Below are 15,688 nucleotides of genomic sequence, written 5' to 3' on the forward strand. Positions count from 1 at the left end.
CTGAGGTAACATATATTCATCTATTCTTCCATTTACTCATTCATTCACCACTCACTCAAAAATATTTATTGAATGCCTACTTTATCTAGTCACAGTTATAGATACAGGGATATAGCAAAATATTAGTTTGCTAGGCATGCCATAACAAAGTACCATAAACTAGATGGCTTAAGCAACAGAAATTTATTATCTCACTTTCACAAGGCAGAAGTCTGAGATCAAGGTTTCAGGAGGGTGGCTTTCTTAGACAGTTGTGAGGGACAATCTCTTCCTCATCTTTTCCCCTACATTTCACTATCAGCCTGTAGTCCTTTCATCTCCGTTTTGGAGATTCATGTCAATGAGTGTTTTTGAGTGTCTACAGTATTCTAGGCAATGCTTGGAGATAAGTAAAAATCAAAGTTAGAATTATCCTTGCCTTCATGGAGTAGTTTTTAAACTATCAAATATTGTTTTATTGGGTGAGCATAATAACTCACTAGAATTTCACTGTGTGTGTGTGTGTGTGTTGCTGGGGATCAAATATAGGGCCTTGCACCTGCTAGGCAAGTGCTGTACCACTGAGCTATATCCTCATCCTTTAATTTCACTTTTCAACTGATTTCTAAAAGATAGAAAGACTGTCCAGTCTCTGGGGATGTATTAAAACCTCATAACAAAGTTCATTCCACCAGGAACTGCTCAATTGGAATTGTCTGTTATGTCAAGCTAAAATCTGATTTTCTAATACTTATACCTGTTGGACCTAGACCAACAAAGATTAAATGCCTTTCCTCTTCCAGGTGATAATTTTTAAATGTTGAAGTAAACTATAATTTCTCCTCATTTCTTTATTGTCTTCCACTACCATATGCAGCCCATGATCTCCACAACTGCTACTTGGCTTTATGTACTTCCTATTTGGTCCGATTCTTTCACTAAATGCTGGGCCCAGGAAATATGGGTGTCATATATGTTTTGAACAGAGTTGTATTCGGTGGAAGAATTACTTACTGCAATGTAGACATTATGCTTCCATTAATCCAGCCCACTATTTAAGTAGCATTACTAGTAATTATAATGCAATGTTATCTTACATTAAATATCCAAATGAATATTCACGTTCATTCTCTTTACATTTCACCATACTGGCTTGGATCTTGCAATTTCATATCACAGTCTTTCTAATCATGACCCCGTATCTATATTGCAATGTGACAGAAAACAGAAGTCCTCAGATTATTCACCCTAGGACTCTCATTGGGTCAATTGATTTTCCTGAACCTCAGTTCTGCTCAGTGTGAAATAATGATAATGATAAAGGGGGTTGGGGCTTTATAATAAGGCTTCTCTGGAGAGTTCTGAGGGTCACATGTGACAAGCCAGGTGACAGCATTTTGTAAAATGAAAAGCATTATGCAAGTGTTAGGTAGCAGTGATAGGATGGATGAGTTTTTCTTCTTGATTTTGTCAACTGCAGAAGTGATAAGCATGTTTTCAGTCTTTAGCCAATTCATTGATTCAAGTGCCAAGCAGATTAATACCAAAATATTCATCAACATGGTTTAGATTTGTTTACAACCTGTTATGACTCTATCTAAAGGTATTGCCACCCAACCTGTATATCTGTAGTTTACCTTAGCCACAAAGACCTCATGAGCCTGGCTGTATATCAAAACAATATGGTGTAGACTTACCACCAACAGCTTTGAGGCAGACAAATTTGGCTTCCATTCTCACTCAGTCATTTGCCTAAATTACTTGATCTCTCTGATCCTGTTTCTTATCTTTAAAAAGGTAGATGAATAAGTACCTGCTTACTAGGACTATTGTGGGGGTAAAATAAGGTAAACAGATAATGGTAAGCATTCAATAAGCAGTTACTATTTTATGATATTATGGTGAAAATTAAATTTTCCTAGTCAATCCTCTGATCTTATAAAGTAACCTTTTTCAAAAGCAAGAAAATAAAGCTAGCATAACTTAACTGTTAGCAATGCACTTAATTCCTTGGGAATGTTCATGCCTTATAACCACACATTTCTTCACTAATACAAACCATTAACTTAAAAATCCTTTCTTGACTCTTTCTGTGCTCAACACGGGAGAATAACTGGCTTCTTTATAAATTGTGGACTGTACCCTCTTTTTCGAGAAATGTATTAACATTTCTGTTATCCATTCTTTTTTTGGTTTCTGGAAGACCTCAGTAATAACTGAACTTAATCCTCAGTTTCATTAATCCATTCAAAGAGAATATTTTGAGCATGTACTATTTGTCCACATTCCAGTTTTCTCAGTAGCCAGACATAACTTGCACCCAATACTGGCCATTGGAACTCATTTACAGTAGCCAGGCTTTGTCTCACTGTCCACTCATCTTTACACAGAGCTGCTTTGCATTGTTTGTACATGCAGACAAGTCATTTAGCGCTGAGTCACAATTTCCTCCCCAGCAAAGTAGGATAATAATAACTACTATGACTATCTACAGGGTGAAAATAAATGAGACGAGGTGTTAAAAAAAGTCCCCCAAAAACAAAGCATACACACAAAAAAAGTTCAAAGTGTTACTTGTTCTTACCTTTCTAGCCTGCAGACTACTTTTCTTGCTGCAGAACTTGAAAACAAAATCTGAATTTAATAGTTCTGTTTTCTGTTATCATTACACCATCTGCCCCGGGCAGCTGGGCGATCACTTCCTTGTTCCTCTCGTTTCAAACACAGTTGAAAATGTCTTTTTGTGGTCTTCAACATTTTCAACAAGCCCAAATTTCATTATTTATTTTCTATTTAAACCCATATGGTGTGCTATATTAAGATACAAGTACAGTCACATCCAGCAAAATCAAAAAAAAATGAAGAAAACAAGAATGAAAAGAAAGAGATGGTTGGTTAAGAAAACCTTGGCTCACTATAATCTGTACAACTGATAAAATACTTAGCTTTGTTTTTTGGAAACAGCTAAAAAGAATCAGAGTGAGGGGCAACATCGGAGGAATTATGTATTGCTCTCTGGTTAACAGTGGGAAGCATAACAAGAGCTCTACTTCTGATGTCTCACTGAGAGTCTAAGAGGAATGACACATAGTGTTTTACATAAAGCACACAAAACAATACAAGAGAAAGTGTCATCAATAGCAATATGATCTCATGTTGTCCAAATGGTTACTTTTATAGACAATCCTTAATAACAGATGAGGGAGTGTTGTCCAACTATGATTCTGTAAGGAATCTTCCAGATAGGGGAGAAGGTAATATTGTGCATGTGTAAATATTCTTTGTAACATGGCTTGCTATGAGGCTAAAATTTTAAAAATCTAAACTAATGAATTAACATCATATCCATTAAGTTATGTCTATTCTCTGTTTCAGCCAGACCTGGACAGGCAGTCAAGCTGCTAATCACACGCGTTGGGGAGATATGGGGGACTTAAGAATATGGGTTTTCCATATTGTTAATAAAATGGAGAACTCTGAGTTTTAGATAACTGGTATGTAGGTGACAATGATATATTTTAAAAATTTAGGTGTTGTTGTCTAGGAGAAGAGCCATTGCATCATCTCCAGGGAGGTACGCTGTGAAGCCAAATTTTCTCTTAGAAAACAGTTTTGGCCCTGCATGGTGGTGCACACCTATATTATAATCCCAACAGTTGGGAAGCTGAGGCAGGAGGATCATGAGTTCAGAGACAGCCTGGATTGCAGAACAAGACCCTATCTCAAAAAACAAAACATATGCAAAAAAATAAAAATAAAAAAAGGAGAGACAGAGAAGAAACGAAGGGGAGAAGGTGAAAGTGGAGGGAAGGAGGAGAAAAGAAAAAACTTTTGGATATAGTGAAACTTTAAACAAGAACTTAAAACACCATAGCTCTACATCATAGAGCAGAGAAGGGCAAACTTACCATAGGAGCCAAATTCACTTGCTATTTATTTTGTAAATAAAGTTTTATTGGAATGCAGCTATACTTATTGAATCTATGAATTGTCTATTCATAAGCATTACATTGCAATGGCAGAGTTGAATGGCTATGACAGAGTACAAATGGCCCACAAACTCAAAAGGCTTATTATTGGGCCCCTTACAGACAGTCTGGCAACCCCTGCCAGAGAACAGGGAGAGATCAGTCAAGCACAAAGGGATTTGGGAACCACAGTTACTTCCCCATCAATTTTCATTATAAAACAGTTTAACACAGCCCTTATTAACTTTGTTATTTTAAGCATTGCAACATCATGAAGGGCTTCTGATAATGAATTAACTTCAAAATTCACACCCAAATAGTGAAGTGGATTAGTGTACAGGTAGTGATTTCAGAGGAGTATCAACAAACATGAGCTCTGATCTTTCTTTTCCTTTTAATTTGAATCTTCGTAATTTAATGACACTTTTCATATAAAGTGGTTGCCTTTCCCTCTGTTCTAAAGAACAGAAAATAGACATTCTCTTATAAACAGATACTGAGTTAATCACCATCAATAGAGAGCAGCTATAGATCAAGTTTGCACTGATTTGTGCCAAAAGGAGTAACAGATGAACAGTTCTGAAACCAGTCATCCATTTCAGTAGACATACTCTTTTGCTTACCTGTTTTATAGTTAATCACCAATTCTATAAATACAAAATTTTATGGCTAGTCTATTAGACAGAATGTCAGGATGTTATGTTTCTCAAAGACAGAAATTTCATTGATCTTCACTAAAAGGATTTTTTTTAATCCAGGCTAAATAAATATTGTCATGCTCAGTGTCAAGATCTTGAAGACCTTCATCTCCCATAACCAGCACTCAGGACAGACACAAATTACTTCAACAGAGAATGTTGTTGGGGACCTTGAATTAGAGCCATTTTAGTGTGAGCAGCAAGAAAGCTTAGAGATGCACTCTATGCCAGCCTTGGTAAGCTCACAGAGTTTAGAGATCACAATGAGTGTAACCCACTCCTGGCTTTATTTATTTTTCTGAGTCTCGTTTTCCTGTTGTCCTGCTTTCCTCACCCACTTATTCTTTGCTTTATTTTATCTTGTGTGGTATTAATAGGTAATCCACCTTAAATCCTCTCTGGAACAAGGCAGGGTATAAGTAAACAAGTTCAAATGAACTGGCCTGATGAATAGGGTTATTTAGTATTGTCCATCTGAACACTGAAAAAAATAAAAAACTATCTGCCAAAAATAACTATTTCATTTTGGCATCGTAGCTGCTGAAGTTTTCTTTCAAATAAAAATTGCTCGGCAGGTTCATGGGTTTCTTGTTGCCCTGGCAAGCCTGAGGTTTTAGGACTGTACAGAGAGAGAAGGATGCTCTTTTTGCTGTCTACTATGATGAGGAGGTGCCCAACTCAATGGCATTGCTGCTGCCGTACATAGTCGCTGCATCTAGTGATTTCACTGATGAAACCTGAGTATAAAGGGTACTGCAAACCTCATCTCTTCAGTCTTTCTTAAGAAGAAAAAAGTCTTCGCAATTAACATTTGCATAGCATTCTACTCTTTACAAAAAAAAAAGTTTGCACAAATGGTATCTTACTCAGTTCTTACAATTACCCTGCTAATTTGGTTTAGGAACTTAGTTTACCGTGCAGGGGACTGAGACTGAGAGATGACAAGCAAAGTGAGAAGAGGAACCAGAATCCATACTTAGACTGGGAGAGTGCACCATGCTCATTACTTCTGTGCCCTCCCCAGCCCTTCAATATACTTTTGATCACTAGATTAGAACCCTGCCATACGATGGTTCATAGACAAAATCTTTGAAGTTATAGCTAAGGTGAAGTATCAGATTTTTGTATTCTAGAAGTTATTTTGATCACTGTACGGGTTTCTTAATATCACCACATACTGGGTGACTTACAACAGGAATTTTTTCTTTCACATTTCTAAAGGCCAAAAGTTTGAAACGAAGGTGTTTGGCAAGATCGTACTCCCCCTAAAGGCTTTGAAGGAGAATCTGTTCCTCGCCTCCTCCAGCTTCTAGAGACTACGCATTCTTTGGCTTATGGCTGCAGAGCTTGTCTATGGTTACAGAGCCATGAAACTATGTCCATATGTCTTCTTCCTCTGTGTGTCTATCTTATAAGAAAGCGTGAAGACATGTAGGATCCATTTAGAATAAGCTCTTCTTCTGTAGACCTGTCACTCACACATCTTTTGGCATGTAATATTTACATGTTCTAGGGGTTAGAATGTGGACATATGTTTTGGGGAGCCTCCATTCAACCCACTAAAGTCAGTGAGCCTCAGGCATTCCCCAGGTTTTCTAAAAATTAGAATATTATCACTTATCCAAAGGGCAAACATTAAATAAAATAATCTAAATAATATTGTCTCGCATGTAACAGGTGCTCAGTAAGTGTTTCCCCCTCTTTTCTCATTAAGAGTTTCAAGAACAATCATACTACTTTTGACATGATTTTCCTCACAGAAGCCACTGGCATAATTCCCAAGTGTATACTCATTTTCTCTTCAGATTCCCTCTTCCTAAGGAGCTGTGTTCATTTCCAGGACAAAGGAAAACAAACTTTTAAAATTCTATTTTATCATGAACTAGGACAATGCATCTCAAAGTTTCTGTGATGGAAACACACAGACTTAGTTTAAAGAATTGAAACTAAGACAAAAATATTGTAGTGACAAAAATGACTGAATGTTTCCAATAATGAGCTTTCATTTTGTTGCAGATCAATAACAATTTGTGGAAGCACTATGTCTAAGGGCCTCACTTTGAGAAACATTGGTCAAAGACATAGATATATGACCGTCATAATAGTCTAAACTCCAAGGTCCCATCCTCTTCAACTCTTTCTCCTTAGAATTTCCAGATTTACACTCGCCTTTCTTATATTCTCTTTTTCTTAGAAATTAAAATGTCATCATTAAAGTGAGGCACTTATCAAATACTATTTTAGCAAAGTTAATTTTTCCAAAAGGCAGTCATTTCTCCCATTACTGTAAAGGGTTACTCCATAGCCAAATTTAACACCCAAAGCACAAAAACCATATCTTCCCTCTTCCTGAGTGGTCTGAAATACATAATCCTAGCTGTATAATTAATTTCACATTTACTTTATTTTCTTTGCTTTTGTTTCCATCTAGATGTACATTTTAGTTATACAATAGAGTTCAAGTTTTTCTCCTACTAGATAACTTTTTGAATAAAGTATACTTCTCTCTTGATATTTCTTAGGATGATGTTTATCCCATTAGCATTCTCCATAACATTGTATGTACTTTTTGCTTTGAGTTTGTTTAGTCACCATCCACTCTATGTTCACATGTACATTTTCCTAAGGCCATAAATATTATTTTTAGTGAACTTCTTTGTTATTTATTGAATGAATAAATGAATGATAATTACAAAAGACCTCTTCCACTACACAAATTCTTTCTCTATTGTGTCCCACTGTCCCTATTACTTAGCTGGTAGTTAGACTTGATTTTTCTCCCTCTCCTTCACCTATTTATCCTTGTGCTCTGCTTTGATCCAGTGTCCTCATCCATTTTTCAGTAGTACATCTTCCTAACATTCCTCTCATGACCCAGAAAACAAATTCTTTCTTTTGAATGCCTTCTACATAACCAGCTATTATCTTCCTTTCTCCTCCACAGTCATAACCACATGCTGGAAGCAGAGAGAAAAATCTCACTCATCTGCTTTCCTACCCAGTCCTAGAAATGCATTGCAAATTCCTTATGACTGTGGAATTTACTCCCCAGTGAAACATAAGAGTAGTAGGGTTCAGTGAGTTTAATGAGTCTTGTTGGGTTCTCTATCATATGTAGGCAAATCTAACCATACTGCCAAGAAGACCAGTGACTATGCCAGGCTGCTCATATATAGCCTTCACCCAGACAGCAATGAGTTGCACATCATGAGGAACTGTGTTTTTCTAGTTCGTTGAGAACACAGTTCCATCACTTGAAAACTTAGAATTTTGTCAGGCATTGTGGTGCATACCTGCAATCCCAGAGGGAAGTGGAGGCAGGAGGATCACAAGTTCAAGACTAATTTGGACTTAATAAGTAGACCCTGTCTGAAGAAAAAGAAAAAAAAATCTCTAAGAAATCTTTAAGGCTTGGGTAATGCCTTTTCTTGAGCATGTCTGGAATGACCTCCAGAAGACCTTTCTAAAGGTTTCACGTAGCCGAATTTCCTCTTGCCCATTCCTTGTTGTATTAAAAACCTCCAAGCTGCTCTCACTGACATCCTGGGAGTCACTCTACAATCCCAGGGCACCTTTTCTTCTTCTGTATAAGCCCTAAATATTTAACCTTTTTGAAAAAAATATTCCCCCCTCCTACTCTACATTTTATGATTCATTTCTCTGTGAAGTAGGCATTTCCCCAGGGTAGACGTCAGAGTCTATGACAATTTGATCCTCCCACCTTCTCCCTTTCCTTTTGTACCCCGGAATAAGTATGTGGGGCCTTCCATTTTAAGACAATGTGAAGAATTAGATGGAGATAATGACAACAAACCTGAAAAAGTTACAAAAAAAGAAGTCATCTAAGAGTTGTTGTAGTTATTTTCCTTGACATATAATTACTGACTCCCGTTTTATATAGTATGCTCAGGAACTGGGGTGACTACTTATCAATTTTTAATGTCTTCTACAACCTTCATTATATTTGTCCCCTGTGTAATGCTTCCAGGTTGACTAATCTGGAATTCCTGTGGGGACTCTACTGGGGGAGAAAGATTAGGAAAACCTAAAGATTCCTTTTATGCACTTCAAGCTATTCAACTCTGAATCTGCAGTTATGTTCTCACTCTTCTTGAGGCTATTCCAGGTTCTGAACTTTTAAGATTTGCCTTTTTTTTTTTTCTTCTCCTATCTCCTTAGAGGGAAAAGGGCCTTTTTTAGTTGCTCCCTGAAGATTCTTCTCCAGGAGTCCTGCCTTCCATGACCAGTAGTCCTGCCATTCTCCACCCTAGAGAATCTGCCCTGTGCAATACACACAGCATTTGCTCTAGCAGGTTAGATAAATTCCACTTACAGCCAATGCTGGCTTTTCCACCTGTTGTTCTCAGATGTCTGCAGTTTCTCTGATGGATCATCTCTTATGGATCCCATCATCTTATGAGCAGTTTTGACCAGCCATTTAATTCACAGGACCAGTGCCAAATGAAAACATGGAGGCTTTTGTTCAAAAATTTTAGGAACTTCAAGATAGCAACAATATGGCATTAAACAGTGTTCAGAGCACTCTAAGTACTCTAGGAAGCTGTCCCTGCGAAGAGTTTGTTTTTCTAGAATCTTATTTTTGGGATAGTCTTAAAAATGTGCCTCCAGATACCCTCTTTGGCTAACTTCACCATATTTATGTATTTGATTCAGGAAATTTACAGTAAGAAAGGTTGATGTCTAGCCCTTCTTAGGTTGGTTCCACTACCTCCTAAACTCTTGAAATGACTCACAGGTGTGACCCATTCCTGGGGAAGTGATCCTTTTTGAATCAACATCCTATTAAAATAATATTGTTTTTCAATAATCAGGTGTTGGTGATTTGTTCTGTGTCTGGTTGGTATCATGTTTGATGCTAAAGGCACAAAAAAAGAAAGTACATGTCTCTTGTAGTTCCTAAGTTCATAGTTTAATGGATGTAGTCAGATTTAAGAGGAAAAAAATTATATAATATAATATATAAATATATATACATATATATATGTATGTATGTATTTGGTAGTACTCAGGTTTGAACTCATGGCCTCATGCTTGCCAGGCAGGCACTCTACCTCTTAAGCCACTCTGCCAGCAAGAAATAATTATAAAACAACCAGAAGGCAACATTCTAATGTGCTACAAATGAAAGAAGGAAGGAAGAAAGGGAGGGAGAGAAGGAAGAAAGGAAGGAGGGAGGGGAACAAGGAGAAAGAAAAGAAGGAAGGAAAGGAGGGAAGGAAAGAAGAGGGAGGAAAAAGAACTGTGGATATGCTAATTTATACCAATAGAAAGAGACATTTAGTTCCTCACACCCACTTGTGAACATGGATTCCCCTTCTCCTTTAAGATTTTTTCATCTGGCTTACTTCCTGTGCATGTTCTCCAGCACGTCCTTCTAACAGAGTAGAATATATAAAGGTTCTTCTCAGGCCCTTTCACCTTATTCTTTGGAGAGAGACCAGTTGCAATCACTACAACCATCCTTGGCCATTACCTCAGGCACAAAACAAACATATCAACTACCTACCTTACCACAGACTGTAACTTTCAGTATTTTGTGAGTCTAGATAAACTAGCAGTGTCTCTGAACCAGCTGTGAAAGAAATTTCCTTTCTACCAAATGATTCTCTAGACCATGAATATCATTTGGTGACACCCTTCTGCCCCAGGTGAATATCTACTGTGAGTAAAGAAAGAGAAAAATTGCTTACACTGCAGGAAATTTCCAAAATCAGATGTGTAAATTTCGGCTTCAAAAAAGCTTCCCATAAACAATAAACATGGAAAGGGTTTAACAATACTTCATCAGATTCTGTTGGCACTACTGCCTGTCAACAGACTTTTTTTTTTATGTGCTGCCTTTTTAGGCTACATTTCCTAGGGCACCAATGTTTATAATCACTTTTTCTTCTCTAGGAAATATCTTTGACCAAGAAACTCTAGTTAGAAGCATAATTTTGACCTTCCTCTAAGAGGCTGAGAACCCAGCTACAGAAAAGAAAATGTTCCCCACATGCAGCAACCCTGCCAGACTTAATGTAAATGTCACAGCGCCAGTAGAGTGACTTGGGAGATAACAAAGAGATGAAGTGCCAGTAAGGAAACTCTTGGGGTTTGCTTCCCAGAAACACACTCTGATCAAGCACCCTTCAGCCATCTACATTGGTCTTCTTCCACCTCTGTTCAGGATCATCTTTACTTGTTGGTCCATGAATGGATATTCCCCTATGTCCTATGCATTAATGGGTGCTAAGAAACCTCTGCTTATCTGAGATTTCACCTTCACTGTGGACCTTGATTCCTGAGATTCCACCATTAGAAGCATTACTGCAAGTGATGAAATAATTGATTAGATTGTTTCTCTATGATAGCTTGCTAGAGCAGACAGTGATGACAGGAAAGTGGAGAGAGTATGAAAGCCCAAGATGCCTGAGGGAAGAGGAATTTCCACAGCAGAGACAAAGTTCCTTTAGATAAAGCCTGTGTCTCATAAAATGAGTCTTTCTATTTTATATTTACACATAAGGACAGATCCATTCTCAGCCCATCATGAACTTGTTCTGGTCTTGCTAATTGAGGTGTCAGACTCTCAAGGGCCTATGGAATGACCACATACTGAAGCTCATTGAAAAGCTCAAGCTGCTGAGTCATGTTTATTTTACTACACCTGTCACAACAGTGCCAGGACATGCCTAATGTTCCCCTCACCTCAAACACTTTGCCATTGGCTAAAGGTTTGGAGTGACCTCTCCAAACTGCCCCATTTCCCTTGGACAGCACAGTGAGGAGGAAAAGACACTGCTCAGCCTTGAAATTCTTGGGGAGATGGGCTAGCAAGGGCAGTGGCCCTCCCTGCCTCTTGTTGGCAGACCATTGGAAGAGATGGTTCTCTTTACATAATGTAGACAGTAATAATGAATATCAAATTAGCCTTTTTTCTCATTACAGGCAATGGGTTATAAAAGAAAAAGCAACAGTTAAGAGCCACATAGCCTTCCTATAACTGCTTCTTGTTGAATTTTTGACATTGGTCTGGTCACCTAACCCTTCTGAGTCTCTGATTCTTCCTCTGGAAATTAGGGTCATAATGTCCTCTTTCCAGGGAGAATGTATAGGGAGCCTATGGCTGGCACACACCTTTCAATAAGTGTGATTCTCTCTCCACATTAGTTTTCTGTTTGAATGGAGCATAAAAACTCACACTGCTCTATATTAATAAAGTTGTTAATCCTGACAGAGAAAAAGAAGTTTTTAAAAATTTTGGCTTATATCCTAACTATTCTAGCTAAACTCCAGTATAGCTGGCCCAAGAATTTATGTCCCACAAGAACAGTGTGACAGGGGCCCCTTTGTACTATATGACATTTTTTAAAGTGATTTATGTGCAAGAAGGAAAATGAAATTCTCTTCTTATGAAAATAAGAATGTGGGTTTGTTATGATAAATATTTACTTGAGTCCCTCAAGTCAATTATTGTCTTAATCCAAGAATTATCAACAAATGAATTTATAACATTCTTCAACTACTATGTACTCCATTAAGATCATCAGGAAAAAAAAATCCTCTCAACCTATTGTGTGAACATCCAAATAATACTTAATGTTTCAGAGATACCTTGCTGAAGTACTCCTGATAATAAAATCACTATGGTGTTTTCCAAAATGGCCTAATTTACTCATGCAACTCCAGGAATAAAAATCTGGGGCTATAACATAAGCTTCTAAGTCTTTCTCAAAAACAAAAAATCAATAGCCTGAACTTAAAGTAATAAAAGACTTAACACAAGGTTTCAAATTCCTGAGGTGGGAGTTTTCCATAGATCACACAGCAAGCTGATCATGCATAGAGGAGCTGACACAGCAAAGGAGGACAGGCAAGGGGGAGGCATGAAGAATAAAAAAAAGAAGAAAAAGTGTGTAGGCATATTTTATTTTTATGAAGGAATTTTTAAAATGTTCAGCCCTAGGTGAAGTTTTAATCAGGTACTTTTGAAAAGCTTCAGACCCTCGAGAGTAATGGAGTTGGGCAAAATGGTGTTTGTTTGGGGGCCTCAATGAGAAATAATAGGTTCTTCGGTGATTAATGGCACTTGGTGTGCTGTTGGCTATTAAAAACATTTTCCGTTCTCGAGTCACAACGGAAGCTAAAGCTTGAATTTTATTGTTCAATTTGGTTTTTCTCTTTTCTGGATGAGCCAGTATTGGATTGAGGAGTTGAAAGTTTATAGAGTTAGCAGGACCCCAAGGGACTAAAAGCTGAGCCAAGCCAAGGAGGATAATACCAAAGATTATCTACCCTAGTGAAAACGCAGGATTCGGAAAGAAGATGGGTAGTCACTGTTAAAGAATGGCAGTCTGTAGCTTAGACAAAGCATCTTGGCTATGCTAGTGAGTCCGTTTGTTTTTATTATTTTTTTTTAAATAAACAAACAAAAACTTTCCTGGTTGACAGTTGCTTAAACTTTTTCTTTTTCCATTTCTGGTACACTGTTGAAGGATGAACTGGTAGCAGTCCACAGCTTGGAAAGATTGGGGGAGTCTTCAGAGGATGCCACAGCTCTGGCTGCTAAAAGCAGAGTTGAGACTTAAGAGTTTGAGAGGGTAGAAAAGAGATTTCCGCTCAGTGAATGGTGGGTTGTATGGGTGTTGATGCCTGTCTTCCTCTGTGTCTTTCAAATCCTTCAACTTGGACCTTGGGCCTTACCTCAACAGTACAGTATTTTTGTGATGTTTTTACAAGCACATTTTAGTTATGCTTTTAAAACCCCATATTTGTCATTTTTCCCAGTCTGGGCAGTGACTGAACACAGAACACAGTATGAGACTTTCAGGGTAACAGCTGATCGTCCTGAAATCTAGTATCATCATTGCCAATCTTGTGCATGCCTTGCCTTTTTTTTTAGCATTACTTTTCTTATTTGTAAAAGGGAAAGCACTTCTAGGCTCAAAACAAGATCAGGTGCAAGGTATGAGATTTACACAGACCAAGAGCTACCATATTTGGGGGGAACCTGAAAGAAACAAAATAAAACAATAACAAACAAAAAATGCCTGAAGGGCATATTGCATTATTATCCCAATTCTCACATACTGTGATTCCATAATCTAGGATCCTGTTTCATCTCTATAAGACCCAGAAATGGAGATAGACCTTCCCCCATTGGGTAATTCTACTAAAAACATGGAAAAAAATCCTCTCTATTTTTCTCTGTGTCCCAATTTCCTGTAAATGATAAAACTGTAAAACAAAGAGTAATAAGATCTGAATCTTCCTGCTGGGGACTTGATGAAGATGAATTGGATACTGACAGTCAGAAAAAGATGGAAGGCCCTCCATGACAGAGGCCAAACTAATTCAAGATGAAAATCATCAATTTGACTGTGCTCACATGTTACTTAAAAATCAATGAAGAAACAAAGTGAGGGACCCCTAGAGCCATTTTAGCATCCCCTGCTTTTGCACTCAACTCTTAAGTTAGCAGCTTTGAAATATCTTGACTCTGAAAACCCCGTCAATCACCATTAATAATGATATTTTTATAGCACTTTAAAAATTGGAATTTCCAGAGCCACTCTGATAGATGCCCTGTCACTACTGTGCTATTTACGTCAATTTTTTCTGGGTTGGTTTTTTTGCTTACCCCCCCTGCCCGCTTCATTTAAAGAATTTTTTAACAGAGGAAAAAAAAAGGTGGAAGGAATTTCTTTTGATTGAAAAATTCATAAGCGATGGCACAGCTTACCCTGTGCTAGGAATCCCTCTGTACAAGGAGAGTAATCAAGTGAATTAGACAAGGCCTTTCAACGTTAATGATTCTAGAACCTGAATCTTATGTAAGAAGTTAAAAACAAATGCCTGCCTTTTACCTTCAGATCTGAAATAAGAGGTCACTGAGCTTGCACAGAGATGGAAAAGATTAGAAATGAAGGCTGAGTTGTTGTCTCTAATACACAAATATCTTACTCAACTTACTTCTTTGTTATCTCACCACTGGCCTTAGAAATTACTTACCACCCCTAGTCGGACCTCTCAGAATGCTCAGAGATATTCCACCCAAAAATTTCAGTACATTAAGTTAAAAAGCAGTTGAATGTTCATTTACTTCTAGCTGTCTCTCTCCTTTTCCCTCTCTTTTCTGTCTTCTCCCCCCAACACACACACACACCATTGCTTGCCTTTGAAAATGTACAGATGATACTTATTTTAGTCATAACTTGCACAGAGCCATCCAAGCTAATGAGATAACTTACAAATGCCAGTTTTGAAAGGGAACTCTAATAATTCCTGTTTAACCACCGAGGGAAAAAAAAATACTGAAATTTTCAAATGTTTGCACTTTTTCTATTGGGATTTTGTTTGTTTGTGAGAGATTGTCCCCCTTGTAGTCTCCTTTATTCTTTGCCACTAAAAGACTGCACAGGAATTTTTATCGCCATTGGGGCCTAGTACTGGTGGTGAAAAAGCAAGTTCCTGTCCTGATGCTGAACTAAAAAGGAATAAATGTCTTGGATATATCAAGTTTCTTTGTCAAGCAAACAAAAATAAAGGGATCTAGTTTACTGGAATACTTGCAGTGCTCATTAAAATTGATGACTTCGAAGATTCTGTGCCTCTCTTCCTTCGACCAGGGCCCTAAGCCAAGACTCTGCTGTGCTGTTGAAGACACCATGTTATTGGGGTGTTGTAAAACAGCCCACTGCTGTCGCCTGAGGGTTCTGTGTAGCAGTGGAGAGCAATGGGGACCAGAGGAAATTGGACATTGCCAACGGGCCAAGGGATGTCCATGGTATGGAACCTAATATGCAGCCTGGTATTTTCTATCCATAAACATCAAATGCAAAAAAAAAAGAAAAGGAGTTAGATTAGCATGGGGCGGAGTTTGGTTTTTCTTAGAAATGTGCGACTCTGCAGAAGTGTGCCTTTATTTTTGGCACAAATTGCTACAGCAAATTACATAGCTTATCAGATGTGGTTTTTTGGGCTCAGTGGAGAAACCACTGCAGGGACTGTTCTCTTTGTTCTTTGTTCCCAGTTGGGAATTTG

The 15,688-nt window shown here is 37.9% G+C and overlaps 1 long non-coding RNA gene across 1 annotated transcript in view; it reads right to left on the reverse strand.

Annotated features, from left to right (window-relative positions):
* LOC141423252 (uncharacterized) overlaps positions 1-2,664 on the reverse strand; it is a 33,287-nt gene extending 30,623 nt beyond the window's left edge. Inside the window, exon 1 of the long non-coding RNA XR_012447972.1 lies at positions 2,564-2,664. This is a non-coding gene — a long non-coding RNA (uncharacterized lncRNA). The remainder of the gene's footprint in view (positions 1-2,563) is intronic.
* Between the last annotated feature and the right edge of the window lie 13,024 nt (positions 2,665-15,688).

The sequence above is a fragment of the Castor canadensis genome, chromosome 1, assembly GCF_047511655.1.
Source record: "Castor canadensis chromosome 1, mCasCan1.hap1v2, whole genome shotgun sequence".
NCBI classification, from domain to species: Eukaryota; Metazoa; Chordata; class Mammalia; order Rodentia; family Castoridae; genus Castor; species Castor canadensis.